Below are 19,351 nucleotides of genomic sequence, written 5' to 3' on the forward strand. Positions count from 1 at the left end.
TATTAAAGATTAAAGAAGACACCACCGCTGATTTATTTGAAAGTTGGTTTAAAAACAAATTAGTTCCAAACATTCCTCCTAATAGCGTCATTGTAATGGACAATGCAGTAGACAGTTGACAAAAACCCCTTCCTCATGTGACACAAAAGCAACAATCCAAAACTACATGTATAATAACGACATTTATTTTCACGGAGATTATACCAAAAAGCAATTAATTGAGGTTCTACAAAGCTTGAACCTACAAAAGAAATACGTCTGTGATAATTATACAAACAATCTAGGGCATACAGTTTTAAGGCTTCCACCATACCACTGTATCCCATTGAACATGTTTTACACCAACTGAAATCTGCCATTCGTCGTAACAATGTTTTTCTCGTGTTAACTCCAATGGCCTCAAACTTATAGAAACCGAAGTTTTTAACATCCCTCCACAAAGTTGGGCAAATTCTGTTAAACATATATAAAAAGCAGAACAATCGTATTGCAAATAATATTGCAAAATATATTGCAAATAATATAGAACAAATAATAATTAGAACAGGCGATGATAGCGATTGTGATACTGATATATTATGTGGATAATTTTAAGTAATTTAAGTAGGTAAAGAAAATAATTTGTAATTTTATTTTAGATTTAAACATAAATACATACATAAATAAATAAATATTGTTTAGTATCTTTCCTAACAAAACCCCAAATAATTAAATTCTAAGCAAAGAACGGACCTGTTTCGCCATATTTCATTCTTACTGCTTCCCCGCATCTTTCCTTAATTCGTATCAGTTAGTCACCTTCTTATAACTATGAACAGACTTTACTTCCCGAACTGGTGATGGTGGGGCTGCCAATAAGTCTTAAGAAGTACCAGGATTTTACCATACTATTTTGAGACCTAGTTTTTTGTGCTTATATTTCTACAGGAAAATTATAGCGACAAATTGCGGTAAAATACCCAGAGTGGGATTCTTTAAAGAATGTGCTTTGGTAAAGCTCATTCAGCAATCCTCCAGTTCGAATATTAAATAGATTTTATTAGAATAATTTTGAAATGCAGTACTCAGCATGGTCTAAATCGTTCTGTATATCTGGCCGTTTTGCAACAATCATATAGCAGATTCTTTTTTATTCGAATGATCTCAACGCTACTAACTATAAAAATTAATATGTGTATTGTTTGTGGTATTTGTAAAATAAAATAGTTGGTAGGTATTGTCGAATTTGATAAACAAATTGGAAAGTTTCAATGACTTGGGGGTTGTGATATTTTTTAAAATGACGATCTAAGGACAAAGAAACGAAACATTAAGGGTAACTAAACAACAATCGAGGTTAGAAAAAATGATACTGATATCAGATACATTAATGTAGGACATGAACGTGATTTTGATATCCCAGGGAATGGTGGTTAAGGTGCTGGATGCGAAGACATTGCGCACTTCTCTCGCAGCACATTAGGTACATAATAGATAACGACAGAATTCAAAGGGTACAAACATCGTATCTACGATTTGTACCGGGTAATCATTTATAATGTGGGGACATTATGTTCAAGCAGGTTGTTCGAAAAAGTAGTAAACTCTTGGCAAGATATATTTTCGTATATACAGGGCGTTGCAGAAATTAACCACATGTAGGAACTATGCATTGTTTAAAGGAACACCCTGTATATTATACGCTTAATAAAAACCCCTAAAAATTCTGCACATTTCATGTGTCCTCTAGCCAAATTTTCCATTGATTGGATAAAGATTGTTTGGCCTGAAACGTGCAATCGAGTGAGTGAGTCAATTTAGCCCCCTCCCCCGCCCTCCCGTCTTAAATAAACGTTTCCAAAATTCATTTTATATACAATGAAAAGAGCACAGTTTTGGCAAACCTGTAACCTCACAGCCACCTAAGGTATAAATTATAAATTCTAGAATATTATTTTATATTTGAATAATAATGCTCAAATGTTAAAAAATTATTGGATTTGGGTATAGGATACATTATCCAAGAAATGTTAAAAAAATATGTTTTATCTGTGAAAGCACTACCCTGTATATATAAAAATTTATCTAACAATTAGCTTACTATTTTTTGAGGTTTTTTTCCGAAACGTTAAATAATGTACATACACCCGGTACATGGTACACGCAGAAGTATGCCATTATCACATAATTTACGGGAAACTAAATAGAAATCAGTGTCTACTTACTAGTAAATAACCACACAATATTGATGTCGCCCTGGAGAGCCATTCAGTCAGTACAGGTTTTGAGACAGTTTTAAGTCATCTGCGTAGACAAGCTTATCTCAGATGAATAAAGATATGAGATTATCAAAGAATATATTGAACAGAAGTCGTCCAAGATTAGAACCCTGATGCACACCAGAATTGCGAACAAAAGGAGTTGATCTAATGCCCTTAATCTCAACGCACCTTCGACGGTGCACCAGACAGGACCACAATACTGAAATCAGGGTAATTGAAAAACCAAATTCTTGAAACGCTTCTTCAATCAGAGACGATCTATGGGGTCAAACGTTTTGTGGAACTCAGTGTATAGAACTTCAACTTGAATTTGCTTGTTCAGGGACACACAGACACAAGAAGACAACAAACACAAGTTTTCAAATTTGGCAATTTTCCAAGGTTCTGGATAAACATGCGCTTTAAGTACCAGGTTAAAAATTTGGCATGAAGGAGAACACAGTACGTAGGAAGAGTCTCTCACGATAAAACTTGATATATAGTCAGCAGTTATTTTGATGTTGAGTATTTTGTTTGTTGATCAGACATCCCGATGGTAAGGTATGTTGACTAGATCGGAATTAAAGAACACGCTGATATCTTGTAACCGCTACCAAAGTACTTTGCAAAAGCTAGGGCCATAATACGGCTGAATATAATTGGCTGGGATCTGCCTACCTAATATGAATAAATGGCTACACAAACTTTTGGAACTGAACTTTGATCAATTAAAAATTGCTTTCAGATCGTTCTTGATTATAATTAAATATAGCATAATTTTATGTACTATGTAAATTTTTATTTTGTTTATTTTTTATTAATTAACATTTTTCCAACCCGGCCCAGCTTTGTCGGGATTTTTGCGATATGTATAGACAGCATTTAGCTACTACTAAATTAATTCACTGTTGTTTTCAGAAAGGAACTAGACGAGTCCATACAGTTCAAAGCAAGTTGTGATTCATCAAATTTATCAAATTCATGAAATGAACCCAACCTAAAACTTTACTCAGGCAGAATGCATCAAATGGGCCCAAGTCCAATCTTTTAGCCAGAAGGTGTCACATGAACCCAAGCCAAAGCTCTACACAGCCAGAAAGCGTCACATGAACCCAAGCTAACTCTTTACTTAGCCAGAAGGTGTCACATGAACCCAAACTAAAACTTTACATAGCCAGAAGGAACCCAATTTTTGGCCACTGATCGGTCTCTCCTTGAAAGAGTGAGAAATTCTAGCAATAAGAAAACTATCACTCCAACCTAAATTTCAATACAACCCGATTGCTAGGGATAATCACGTTAGGTATACTAATAAATTAGTTAAGTCGGGTTTTAGGAAACGAAAGAGAGTCCATGCGGTTACCGAGCAATAAAATAAAAATCAAAAAATAATTCCCAATTTGGTTTGTGCTGAAGGTATTCTAGTAAAACCTGAATCGCCCTGTATATGGTTCCCAAAGCGCTCGGTCTAATGCGCTGCTACGCGCGCTTCAAACTATTTTCATCCGAACGTTGAACAGGTCGTAAAGGAATCGTGACGCGACATTCGACATTTTCGCGTTCCGCACTCGACTTATAAATAATGCGAACTTTGAACTTCAACTCCCGATCTCGATAAAGTTCCGTTTTTCAGTTCGCGCCGCACAACTCACTCGAGCTTCGCTCGTTTTGCGGTCTAGCCGGATAGAGCGGTGTCACGCGATATGGGTTGGTTTACCGTTAATTATGTTTGCCGTCCTCCCACGAAAACTAAAAGCGTTTTACACCAAAGGAGCAATCAACAACAAGAAACTCCTTTTGTTTGTATAGCACTGATTGCGAGTTTTAGTAAAGTGTGTCTCAAAATCTGCCGTGCAATTGAAAAACTTACTAGGAAATAGACCATTGCATACACATTCTTATACCTCTTGAAGACATCATGTTTGTCTTTCAAACCGTTGTCTTTGACCTTCCTCGCCTAAATCGAAATTATCCCATAGCTTCTCAGCACAATATTCTATATGCTCCTCTAAAAGGTCATTTGACATCAGAACTTTCTAAATATAAACTTCATAATGCCTTTAAATCCAATGTAAAAACTGCCTGGCGTAAAACATCCCGAAAATTTGGTAGAAAAAAATGGGTTTTAGAAAACTGTTTAAAGCTTAACTAAGGCTCGGTGGTATGGTCAAGAAAGTAAGGAAATGAGAGAAAAGTTGATCGTCATCGTCTACTGAGAAGATTCACTGTACTGCCTCTGTTGTTAAATTTATAATAAATATACAATTCTTCTGGATTCGTCCTGACGGTTGTTTGCCAACCAAACTTCTCGCATTCCACTCCGTAGCTGTTTATATATTTTAAATGCAAACGATATTCTGGTTAGTTTCGACGTAGAATCCCTCTTTCTTTTATTATTTTGCCTCATGGTGAAGAATTTCCCCGAGATTTCCTTAGCCACTTAAACCCTATACATACTAATATATGTTTTACTATTGAATTAGCAACTAATAATAATCTGAAATTTTAAAATATTCTTATCAATTGAAAATCTTAGCTAATGTATTGTCACATTACAGAGCCGTAAAACTATCTCAACCCGAATTAGAATTCCTTACATCTTCTCTTCTCTTTAATAATTTCGACATTAGAGATATTAAGCTTTCCAAAGACAGTGAGTCCAAAAGGACCGAAGATGTTGAGAGATTTTTGGACACGTGGTAAATTTGGTTTTGACATTATACTTCTTTGGAACTTTTGTTATCCCTCATGTCTCTAAAATTCCTCGTCTCTGCGGACTCCCAAAGATTCACAAACCATGATTACCCCTTCGACCTATTGTCAGCACCATTGGTTCTACAACGTATTCTCTAGCAAAATATCTAGCTTCCTTCTTAAAATCCCTTACAGGGAAAACTGACAGTTTCGTACTTAATTCCTTTCACTTCATTGAACAATTAAAAAGCATTACATTAGATACAAAAGATATTCTAGTTAGTTTCGACGTAGAATCCCTCTTTACCAAAGTTCCTATTCCTGAAAGTCTCGACATCATTTCAGATATATTAAAGTCCGAGAATCTGGAACCAAACCTTAATTGAAAAATGCTTATTGGGAACATATTTTTCTTATAACGGTCAAATTTTTGAACAAACGTCGGGCACATTATGGGTTCTCCACAATCACCACTCATCGCGAATATATTTATGGAAGCCTTTGAGAAGAAGGCTCTCGACACCTTTTCTCTAAAACCAAAATTATGGAAACGCTACGTCGATGATACTTTTGTAATTTAGCCTCATGGTAGATTTTCTTAGACATTTAAACTCTATACACTCCAACATACGTTTTACCATTGAGTTGGAAACTAATAATTACCTTAAATTCTTAGATATTCTTTTCAATAGAAAATCAGACCTAACATTGGGCCATTGTGTTTACAGAAAACCTACGCACACAAACCGATAGCTTAATGCATGGTTCGACTCAGCAAAAACCGACGCAGGAGGAATCCAGAAGTTTTGTAAAAAGTAAAGTTGAAGAATTTTAAAAGGAATTCAAAACAAAATCTAAACATAGGGTGTTCTACTTAGAAAAAGGTAAATTGTGCATCCTAACAATTTTTACAGCAATGTTAATATAACTTTTCTAAATTTATATATATTTATATATATATATATATATATATATATATATATATATATATATATATATATATATATATATATATATATATATATATATATATATATATATATATATATATATATATATATACAGGGTTTTTCACTTAAAACTCCGCACGCCAATAAGTCCAAAACGAAAAGAAATATTTAATTTATGTAAAAAGTAGTCAAAGTGTGGGGTCAAGTAGATATTTCCCAAAGTTTAAAATATTCGACGCCTGCAAAGAGCTGGGCGTCGCGACGCATCGAAAAATTATTCGATTGCAGAGACTTTGGAAATACGCGCATACAAAAGTACATATTATTTAAAAACTTTTTTGTTATTTACTCAAACTTATTTACTTTACCCGTTTCTAAGTTATACCGATTTAAAGTAAACATTTCTTGATTAAAAAAAATGTGATTAACGCTTATTTTTACAAGTATGCCATCAACGTTAGTTACTATGGCAACCATTGTTATCGCAGTTGTTTTAAGTGCAATTACAAACGTAAGTTGTTATTGCTGTATCAAAAAATTGTCACATTTTGTCACAAGAAATATCCAAATTTGTTAGGTTAAAAAAAATCTAAGAATTATTATGTGAAAATGGTGCAATTTAGCAATGAGGAAAAAGTAGACATGTTACTGGTGTTTGGAGAATGCAGATGCAATTGTAGAGAAGCAAAAAGAGTTTACGCACGGCGTTATCCGCATAGAAGAGTCCCCGATGCAAAAACCTTTTCAAGTTTATGTAAAAACTTAAGAGAATATGGCAGCTTCATGAAACCTAAAAGAGATAGGAACAGGGCGGCTACAAATGATGAAAATACTGCTGCTGTAATTCAGCAGGTTGATAATAACCCCAAGATATCCCTATCAGAGATAAAAGAAAATACCGGTGTTACCATAATTTCTTCGTGGAGAATTCTACATAGAAACTCTTTTCACCCGTACAAAAGTAAACTAGTTCATAAACTAGAACCAGGCGATTATGCTAGAAGAATGTATTTCTTAGCGACATTGTCCGATTTATATAGCCAAGATGCAAATTTTCTCTCGAAAATTTTATGGAGCGACGAAAGTCGATTTCAAAATAATGGAATCGTTAATAGACACAACTGTCGTTTTTGGTCCGAAAACCATCCTCGTTGGATTACAGAAAGAGGTAACCAACGAATTTTTAGTATCAATGTTTGGTGCGGCATATTAAATGGATTCCTTGAATGAATATGTGGCTACAGCAGGATGGAGCGTCTGCCCAAATGCCCAAATAGTAACGAGGTATTTGAACCGAGAATATCCCAATAGATGGTTTGGTACTAATGGACCGGTAAGGTGGCCGGCGAAGTCCCCGGACAATACACCACCAGATTATTTTCTTTGGGGCTACCTAAAAAACGTTATCTATGAAGAACCTATCTAAGATATGGCTGATCTCATTAACAAAATTAGTGCAGCGTGTGCCGCTATCACAAGAAGGACTCTCCTACAAGTGACCCAAGTTCATCTGTTAAAAGTTTTTGATAGTTGTGTTCGAGCAGATGGACATAATTTTGAACAAAATTTTTGAAATGTCTTATTATGTAGTTAATTGCAATAATAATTTTGGTTATTAACTTGTAGGTATTTTACTGTTTTTTCATTTATTTATCATGTTATCAGAACTAAATCGATAAAAAATAATAAATAAAATCATACTAAAATAGTTGAAATCTATTGTTTGTAATTGCACTTAAAACAACTGCGATAACAATGGTTGCCATAGTAACTAACATTCATGGCACAATCACATTTTTTATTAATCAAGAAATATTTACTTTAAATCGGTATAACTTAGAAACGGGTAAAGTAAATAAGTTTGAGTAAATAACAAAAAAGTTTTTAAATAATATGTACTTTTGTATGCGCGTATTTCCAAAGTCTCTGCAATCGAATAATTTTTCGACGCGTCGCGACGCCCAGCTCTTTGCAGGCGTCGAATTTTTTAAACTTTAGGAAATATCTACTTGACCCCACACTTTGACTACTTTTTACATAAATTAAATATTTCTTTTCGTTTTGGACTTATTGGCGTGCGGAGTTTTAAGTGAAAAACCCTGTATATATATATATATATATATATATATATATATATATATATATATATATATATATATATATATATATATATATATATATATATATATATATATATATATATATATATATATATATACATATATATATATATATATATATATATATATATATAAATCTCGAAACGTCTGCAGGATTCCAGTCGGATGCAGGATTTGCAGGATTCCAGTCGGATGCAGGATTCCTGTCGGAGTTCAACGAGCGAACGGATGATATCCCGGAGTATAGTGTCATCATATATATATATATATATATATATATATATATATATATATATATATATATATATATATATATATATATATATATATATATATATATATATATATATATATATATATATATATATATATATATATATATATATATATATATATATATATATATATATATATATATATATATATATATATATATATATATATATATATATACTCTACTCATCCAAATGAATAGAATAGGGATTTCGATAAAGTAATCAGGAGCCAAGTCATTTCTATAAAAATTGCACAATTTGGCGAACGATAACTAAAATTATTACATTCGGTCTTGACCTAAAGGCGCCTCCGTCAAAGGGACACGAATAATGGAGAACGTATTAAACGGTTGACGGTATATAATTGCTTACAAACTAGATATAAGCTGTGGGATTGGAATTCCTCTGTCCGACGATAAAGCGGTTGGATGCCCCGACTATTTTGAATAATGCACTGGCTGTGGAGTGCCGTCGCATGGGAAATTTTCTACAAGCGAGAACGGAACGCGACGAAAGGTTCAGCGAGCGCCGTTGCCAAATTGTTCAATTTTTCATTGAGACCTTATTAGGTGGTTTTCGCCTTCAAAACAGTTACCACGTGTTAACCTATACCAACCGGCTTACTTGAAGCTAAAGAAAAAATATTATGTTTATGTTTATGGTGACGGTGAACATTTGGCATAATGAATAAAAATGTGGCAAATGCCAAAAGCAAAAACCCTTACTTAAAAAGCAAATACTTTAAGAACAAGTATTTACTTGCATTTCCTAAGAATAAAAACCTCAAGCGTTTGCTATAGTTCCGGTGTACTCTAAGCAATTGCTTTGTCGACTTGTCAATACCCGTTTATTTATCTCGCTTACGGTGCAGTGTATTTTGGTAGGTTACTAGCAAGTGTTTAAGAAAGATATAATTTGCATCATGTCGGGCAAAAAATTAGAAAGAAATCGTTTGTATTTCACTCACAACTAAACAAATAGCTAGCAAAAAGTTGGAAATATGAAAGCAGAAGTAAAAAGGAGGTGTAATGTAAATAGAACTGAAACCTATTGGTAAATTTGAAATCACAATCTCATATATAAATAACGAAATTGAATGAAAAGCCATGAAACACATAACAATGCTATGCTATATTACACTATGAGATAAAATACCTAATCGCATAGCAGATTTGAATTGGCAGTGAGTTGGCCATATTTCACTCCAGAATCCAAATAGATGGATTATAAAAATAGAACAATGGAGACTTCGCATAAATGAAAGAAGCGTTAGACGACCACAAAATATCGTAAAAGAAAAAGACAGGAAAACATGGAAAAACTTAGAAGAGGCTATGGATGTCAAGCGGTTGAAAAAGAAGAATTAAGTGACGTCAGTAGAAAAAAAGGGTGATTTGTTGCGTCTTTTTCTCTTCCTCCTAGTCACACACTGCCCTACATACTACTACATACCGAACTTTCTTGTGGGAATAAATCTAAGCCGGATAGCCGTAAAAGAGGCGAAAAAAACATCTCTAAATCTACCTGCCCACCGGAGACAGGAAAGAGCGTAAAAAACGGCGAAGTACCCATTAATGGCATTAGGGATAAATATGTTCTTTTTATATGGTTTATAGAAAGTTTTTTTTTTTTGCTTAGGTGGACGAATAAGTTCGGTTTAGGTAGAGGATAAAAGGAAACCGATAAAGGTCTCGTCCGATGGATGACGGTTTTGGAGGCGTCTCCGTCAAAAAGGGACCCGAGTCGATGAACGTTTTTATTAGTCAAGGCTCAAATGTTTGCTCATGAACTTGTTGTCAAACTTAGGGCCTTATGCCAAGGGTATCTTGGAATCGGAGGTGGCTTTTACTTGATGAAAATCCATTTATCAAAATAAATAAGAACTAAAAGTTCAGATTTTCACGAAATTATATATTATGACATGACAATTGTTTCGACAACACCGTGTCTTTATCAAATGTCATCACATTTGATAAAGACACGGTTTGTCGAAACAATTGTCATGTCATAATATATAATTTCGTGAAAATCTGAACTTTTAGTTCTTAATTATTTTGTTATCTTGGAATCTTTTGAAAGGGGAGTTTCCGTGTGTTCTGTATATAACGACATTTACCAAGGTTCACTATTCTGGATTAAAAACTGGTCCTGCGTGGGGAGAGAGTTTCTGGACATTTCAATTTTCCATGACAGCACTATGTAGCTCTTAGTAGTTGTCAAACGACAATATGTCTTATTAAAAGACAACCATTGTGGTATTTTCTTAAATAAAGTTGGTTACTGTTTTGAAAAGTCATAATATACAGGCTATTTCAAAATAAAAACATTTTCGTGGATACAGGAAGGTACAAATTAACTTAAACGCGGGTAAGTGTCAAACAATTTTATTTCAACTGATTACTTTATTATAGTCCAGAATACGATAAAAGTTCAAGAGTCCCATTGAGGACATTTTCTTGGTATATTTTTAAGTGTGGTTGGTTATTGTTTGGAAAAATCAGACTATGCCGACTACCGTAACATAAAACATTTCGTAGGATACAAAAAGATATAACTACGTTGTCCAATAATGTTGTTGGCTTCTTCAGACCTTTAATTCCATATTCCATAAACTTATAAGCCTCAAAAACAGAATGGCCTTGCAGACTCGCCTTTCTGTATTAGTTATGCAGTAATGCATACCTACAACCTATATCACAAGCGAAACATTAACATTATCGTCACAAGAGAATTACTTTAAAAACTTTCCAATAATTCGGTGTGGCAAAGGTTATAATGATGTTTGTTGTCAACAGTAGAAGTAGTTTTAAGAACTGCTACCGAGGAAGGAAGCCTTGATTTTCAGAGAATATTTATATTACATCAGGCGTCATTCAAGGGGCGTCTTTGAGTCCATATTTTTCTTACAACTTCTGGCAGATATTTTTGGCAACACGATCTCTCAATCGATATCATCAACAAATGTCTTAATCTCTTCTCTATGCTTATAACCTCGTTATACTGTTAATGTTTTAAAAACTAAAATTATTTTCTTTAGGCAGAGTGGCCCACAACCTAGCGGTAGGTGAAGCCCTCTTGAAGCAATTAATCATCGTACATATATGCGAGTTACTTTCTCTTCTTCCTGGTCTTTAGGGAAATGGCAGAACCTTAGTAACCAAAGTCCTGCTCATACCATGTTCTAAAAATCACAACTTATCTCCTGGCGAGCCTTTATATGTTTTTAATAGTACTATTGTCAGTTGTTTTTCTAGTAACATTACTATCTGCAGTTTACTGTATTCTGATAATACTGAAAAAGCGCAATCAAATTTCTTCAAAAGTTTTGTTGCGGAAAATTTACTTCTGCTACTCTCTTGCGACTACGCACTATACTTAAAATGTGCATAAATAAGTTTATGTGGCAAAATCTTAGTCCAAACCCTTTAAAACGCACTTTGCCAAACATCCTTACTAAATACTAAGAAATTTGCAACCTATTTTAACGAATAATACACGCAAAATACTCACATAGACTCACCCATACTGAACTTTGCACTATACGTACCCTTCATGAAAATGAAATTCTATTCCATGCACTGTTTAGATGTCCTCTTTATAACGAGGCTAGAACTATCCTGTTTAACGATGTGGAGTTCTTTGAGGAAAAACTGTATAATCTTACCCCTAGAACCGGGCTGGACATCTGTTCAAGGTTGCCGTCTATTCTAATTAATCAATCTGTTTTGCCTTCTTGATGGTACGCATGAGATATCTTTGTTAGAGGAATACTTGCAAGAAGATATCAAGAATAAGGGAGGAAGAGGTTTGGATGTTTGCTTTTGTAGTCAACTTTAAACTAATCATAGCTTTGTGCTAGTTTGTAACAGGCTGACAGTGGTTGAATAGCCTGTGTTTTAAATAAATAAATATATACAAAGCCACCATTGATGCCGCAAGGTATTTTTTAGTAACCACCGAGTCGCCAACCAAAATCCACATCACTCATTACAAGCACGCACAAATTAACAAGTAACAGTGCTTCTCTTTGCCCTTAGCGATCGCTGCTCAACGAGTAAGCCGTAGGTACATATATCTCCGTACTAGAATGCTTCCGAAAATCTCATCAGAACAAACAAGAGAAAAATTCGAGAAGGTTCGTTCGATGGGGAATTCGTCACGATCGGTTTTTTCTCAGTTCAGCGGGATTGTTTGTTTTTGATCTTGGTTGGTGTCTCGATGGCATTTGTTGAACTTCATAACAGCGGGGTCTTCAAGAAGCGGATCGATTTTTGAACTACTTAAATGAACTGATAAAAAGAAAAAAAAACATACTCTGAGTCTGATAATATTTCGGGAATAATCGAAAATATATTGCACATATGCACTGAATCACTCTATCTCTATTAATAAGTCTAGTTGGGCCACTAGAGCAATCATATATTAAAAGATATGAACGTTAATATTGTTTTAAATAGAGTCAGCACTACTTCTTTATAATCAAGCCCCTTCTTCAGAAATCTTTCAGTGACCAAATATTATTTGCGATTATAAAAATAATTATAAAACAATTAAAAATTGAACAATACCATTGGCATATTCAGATAACAGCAACTTGCACATCATATAATTCGTAAATTAAAAAACTATTCTTTGCAGTTAAAATAGTATATTATGTAGCAAGCATGGTAAACAGCATTTGAGTCACTAGTTTATTTGGCACGAGCGGAGCGCAGCGAAGCGAGTGGTTATTAAACAAGTGACTTAAAATTTTACCAAACGTCTTGCATAGTGTACTTCTTCTACGACCGTTAGTTTTAGGGTACATTTTTGCAAAACAAAACAAAAAATGGCATCAACAATTCGTACAGTTGGCTCGTCCACTATGTTAAATTTAATTAAGTAAATAAATAAATAAAAGAAATAAAATAATTTTAGAAAACTAAATGAAAAATAAATAAATTTTGCCATAAACGTGGAAAAACTTCGCTCAACTTCTGCAGATATTATAGCACAGTATTTTAGTTATGAAATTAAGTGGGTTTCTAATTTATACAAATCTAGTTCTCTTTCGAATTTAGTGAAATTGTCTATAAAAACTCAAAATATTTTTATTTTTGATAATCACTTACTGATAGAATTGATTTATAACAGTACTCGAAGTTTTTTTGCAATCTACCTCAAATTGATTTATTAAAGTCACTGAATCTGTCATAGGGACAGAGATAGGCTCGAATTTCATGGGTTATGGGCTATAAGTGCAAAAGAATACTTGGTTTTAATAAAAAATAAATTTTCTTTCAGTGATGGGTTATTAAAAAGCGTTCAGATTTTCGTCAACTTTTTGAACTAATTGGAAGCTCTCAGCATAAATTATGGCAGGGGCCAAGTTCCACAGCGAGTTATTTCAGGTTGTGGTAGTAATTTTCCTTATAAAATTGAACACGTAAACGTGCTTCTAGAATACTTTTTATACTCTTATACATTCTGCCACCCAATTTTTACCATGAACCAAATAACCCACACGAAATAGGTTAGAATAAAATATTTTTAAGTTTTGTGCTACCTTAATCCTATAGAATGCTGCAATCTGATAAACGGAGGATGAATATTTCTGTAGGAACACTGTTATGCAAATAAAAGGTGGTTAATATTTCTTGAGTAAATCTGGTTACATTCAAATTGTTGACCAGCTTTGAAAGTGGTACATTGGCTTCATTGAATGACTTACATCAATCTTCATTGAACTGGGCTTATACGCTGTTTTTTGATTTTTCTTCAAGACAATGTTTCTTTCGCCTTTTGAGCTGGTGTTTTACTGATTTGAAATGCCGTTCTACAATATTTTTTTTTAAAACATAAATCTCTAAAATCCTAAAAAGCAGTGTCGGTTTACATTAGTTAAGAAACGAATTTTAAAAAACCTTTCCTAATTCAACCAAATAAAATATGTTGAGCAGGAAACTTTGTAAATACGTTTAAATTGTTAACATTAGCGACCAGCTTTTTACTTACACTTTTCTTTTACTATCCACTCTAAAATAGCTAACTACATCACGTGTTCTTCGGAAAGTGTAAAGTCTAAAATGATAGCTCAGTTAAATAATGTTTCGAGCTACTTTACCATTTTTGATATTTGAGCCGTGGGTTTGCCAGAAATCGGATGAATTCGATAGGTTTTAACCAGTTATTTTGACGTTTGTCACTTCTGACAGTCATGTCAAACGTCGCTCAGTACAGTCCAATGATCTGTCAAATTAAATTCAATATGGCGTCCCAGGGCACATAAACAAAATAAACAGTTTTTTTTTATAAGCAAAACTACTTTTTAGCAAATAATATAATTAAGCTTTAATATTTTTGATTTTAAAGTTTATTTTTCTTTTCGTGGCTCTTGCTAGGTACACGAAATTTGAAAAAGTTTGAAAATGCCTAAAACCTGTGTTGTGGATGGTTGTGGAAACCCTTCGAACGCTAAGTTTTTTGCAGTGTCAGTTATTCAATAGAACAAACAGCTAAAAAAAACTGAAATCGATGAAGGTACCAGTATATGTTTTGGAAAAGATGAGAATTAACCTAATGCAAAATCCACTCAAACGGATTTAACGTTGCCTCTTAAACTGGAACAACTTAGCTCGGTTTTGCAGCCAAGTTGATGATTTGGAACAAAGAAGAAACAAAAATCGAATGCTCACATCAGTTTTAATGTTAGCTGGAAGTAAATAACAAAACTAATGCTTTACTTTTTTAAAAAACCTCAGTCTTTCGACTCCTCCATTTAAAAGCTTAATATACTGCTATGAGGCGATCGGTATAAGCTTTGGAACCAGTATTCAAGAATTAATTACTCTTTAATATTTAGTAAGCAATTGGTTCTAAAATAACGCCTTAAGATTGGACTTTGACAAGACCCAACACTAGACGATTTCACTTAATATAGCTATTGGTATAGCGAATGGTAGTTCTGCTAAACTATTTGGTGTTGTTATCGATGACAGACTAAATTGGTCGGAACATGATACTGAATTGAAAGAAAAACTTAGCACTGGACTGTTCCTTCTGAAAGGACTAAGAGGATTGATTTGATGATAAGTACCTCATTATAATATATCATGTTCTACTGCATTATGCACTAGACGATTTCAATTAATATAGCTATTGGTATTGGTAGTTCACCTAAAATATATTTAGTGTTGACTAAATTGGTCGGAACATGTTACTGAATTGAAAGCAAAACTTAACACTGATTTGATGATAAGTACCTCATTATAGTATATCATGCTCTATTGCATTATGGTTTAAGTTGTGAAGCGGTGCTGTTGGCTAACTCTTTGTCTTCTTCTCCTCGTGTGTTATTTTTAAATTCCAAAAACAAGCAAAAGAACTATTGCTAGAATTGGATATCGTGATCATTGTCAGCCACGGTTTATGACTACGCGTTATGTCATTGCCATGTGTTTGGTTGTATCAAGAGCTGCTTCAAATTCATAAAAATCCAAAATCCTTTATGGACCAAATAACTCCGACAATTGCCATAATTTTTTAAAACCTTAAGGGTATCTATCGACAATGTCATTTTAACTTGTATAATGTGTCAACATAAGATCCTTAGATGACAAATCTTTTAACAATAGAGTTACTACTTGGCGATTTCTACTCTATCGTTGAATTTAAAAATAAAGTTAAAACTAACACAGGTCTCTTCACAGTTTAATACTTTAATGTCCACCGCCAGATTTGTTTTTATTGTAATTGGTTAATTGTTTTTTGTGATATTTTGTTGTGAAATTTGGCTTGCTACAAATACTATTTGTAAAACGTAGTCAATAAAAAATACTATTAACTATAACTGAGTTCAGCATTTTCAGCATTTGCACAAAAATCTCCGCGCAATCCGAATCGTGCCAGTTCCCAAAAATGAAAATAAAAATACCGAAAAATCCCAACCATCGAGGCCTGTCAGAGACCGAACAGAAACCCGTGTTTATGCACAGGGCATCGATTTAAATTCTTTCGATTTTCTTTATTTTGAGATCGAGAAGGCTCTTAACCCAACGGCTCGGCACGCTGTTGCCAAACCTTTCCGACACTTGACAATATTTAATAGGAAAATAACAGTTCAAAAGATTGATATATACGCACTTATTCATTCAATCTCCTTTTTTTAAATATCTATATATCCAATGGAGTATTATTTAAGTTTTAAACAATATTACAATCTCATTACACACACACACACACATATATACATATATATATATATATATATATATATATATATATATATATATATATATATATATATATATATATATATATATATATATATATATATATATATATATATATATATATATATATATATATATATATATATATATATATATATATATATATATTCTCACGTATTCATTCACGGATAGAAAAATGTGATGACACTATACTCCGGGATATCATCCGTTCGCTCGTTGAACTCCGACTGGAATCCTGCAAATCCTGCATCACTTCGAACACAGTGTTTTCGGAGCGCGAGCATTGAAGATGCCAAGTGAGATTTTGGCGAAACGTCTGCAGGATTCCAGTCGGATGCAGGATTCCAGTCGGAGTTCAACGAGCGAACGGATGATATCCCGGAGTATAGTGTCATCATATATATATATATATATATATATATATATATATATATATATATATATATATATATATATATATATATATATATATATATATATATATATATATATATACAGTTTTAACCAAAAAAATATATAAATTAAGAGATCACATTTTGATTACAAAATTTTATAGAAGCAGTTATCTTAACATTAAAAGATATCAAAATAATTTTTACCAACAATTGTGATATTCATCAGAAAATATTTGACAAAAATATATATTTTAAAATATTTTTTTCCAAATGTTTCGTTGGTGTGTAGGAGCTATACCCAAAAAATCATGTTAATGATATTCTTAATGCTTTTAGCAACTTGTAATTTAAATTACAATTTCGTATTGAAATTGGAAAAGACAAATAATTTTTTTTGACATAATTTTTTTAAGAATCCTAACAAACAAACTGGTATGCAAAAGATACGTGGTCAGAAAGATATCCAAATCTATCTAATCACACCAGAAATAAAAAAAAAGCTGTTATTAGTCGTTTAACCGAATTTTTAAAAAAATCAAACAAATTTTATTTGGAAATAATTTCCCTGAAAATAACATTATAGTAAAATCTTTAAACAGCTAGCCTAAAAATCAAATATCAAAGACTCGCACAATTAATAAAAAATATTCTGCAATATCATATATAAAAAGTTTATGTGACCACAAATGCCGGAAATTAATAAAATTAATTTTTACTCCATTAAAAGAAAGTTTTTTTTTTGTTTTCATTTCTAATATTTTCCAGTCTTGATACTCGACAGCTAGTACTCCAAAAGCACAATTCATGGGCAAGTAGTCTTTGGTTCAGATCCCATGTTTCAGATGGATATTTCCTGTTTTTTTTGGATTTTGATGCACTTTTCTAGTTCCATGAGATTAGATTTAAATGCACTGGCTTTCCCTGGGCTATTTTGTTCAAGTGGCTAAATGAAGAGCAGTTTTTAACGGTGCTATTAACGACTTCCACATCTTTTTTGGGGTACAAGTGGCCGTTTTTATTAGCTTAACAATAATATTCCCAAGGCTGTGCGCTCTGTTATTTTTCGTAGTTTCTAGGGCTTTTTTATTTTGTCATTTATATTTATGTTTCTAGGCATACTTGTATGTTTTGTTTGCTGTCACAGACCTTTCCCAACTTCCATCTGTTTATTTCTTATTGACTATATTTACTTCTTTCTGATCTTCCTTTCTCTTGGTTTACTTTCTTGGGGTTTTGTTTGAAGCTTTACAGAATAAGCGTTCTTCTTCTCTATCACTGCGTTAACAAGAAAGAGTTTTATGCCACCATGGTTCGCAATTCTTTGCGGATATATTTGTGGTATTTGATACAGGAATCTTATTGAACCGTTTTGCAGGTTGCCAATGTTATATTGTGCTTTTCCATTTTACGGTTATTCTACGTTTCTGATTTTAATAATTGAAAAGTATATTTTTAGGGCATTCTGTCAGCACAATTGATCCTATTTTCGTTGTGTGTATTCATCGTATTTTCCCACCATGTCTTTATTTTTATTTCAAACTTTGCTGTTTAAGTAAATATCTCCTTGTTATTGCGCACTGATTCTAGTCGACTCGCCAGTTCGTCGCAAAGTGCATCTTTTGGAGCGACTGGAGCGTCAATTGTTCTGTTTTCATAACAAATTGTAAAAGTGTTGTATTTCCATGAAGTTATGTCCTTTATTTATTTATTTATAGAAATAACTCATTTTTTGGTTTCTATTCAATATTGGGAGTACTAAATTTAAGAAATAATGCAGCGCGAAATGGGCAAAATTTCGTAAAATTGGCGAAAGAAAAAGTTCGAAGCGTCTGGGGAAAATCCGCGCGACGCGGCACCGCAGCAAGTTTCTTCTCCGTTTCTTCGGCTGTCCGTCCGCCGTCGTCGGTCTGTCCGCCGAGCCGGAATTCCGAGAAGTAGGGTGGCCAAACAGGCGCATCTTAACAAATGAATACCAACGTATAAACGAGTGTGCGTATGTAGGTATGTGTGAGACCGATAATCTCTCACGGAAAGGAATATACACAAAACCGGAACGCTGCGTTGCTCGCTCCACGAGGGGATGTCGCCACCTGCCCCGTCCACCAACAACCATCGGTTATCGGTAAAGTTTGAATGATAATTTAAGCCCGAAATGAGGCGGAAATAAAAGCAATTTAGTCTAATTGATGTTACTCACCATATATGCATCGTTAATAGAGTATTTGAGGAACAAGGCAAATTTGTGAAGGAGTCTTGCAGACATTCATCCACGAACTTTTTTAAAGATTGAAACTGCTGATACCTCAGTTCGGGCAAAAGAATCGGGTCAGCGTAAAGTTATTGTGATGCTGAATGTACATTTGGCATGGTAATAACAAAACTTGACATAGCTCCGTTATAGTTATCCGTGACTTCCATGGTTCGAGAATGCTGGTTACTTATCACT

This window comes from Cylas formicarius, unplaced genomic scaffold (genome assembly GCF_029955315.1).
Source record: "Cylas formicarius isolate icCylForm1 unplaced genomic scaffold, icCylForm1.1 PGA_scaffold_5__7_contigs__length_24384050, whole genome shotgun sequence".
NCBI lineage: Eukaryota > Metazoa > Arthropoda > Insecta > Coleoptera > Brentidae > Cylas > Cylas formicarius.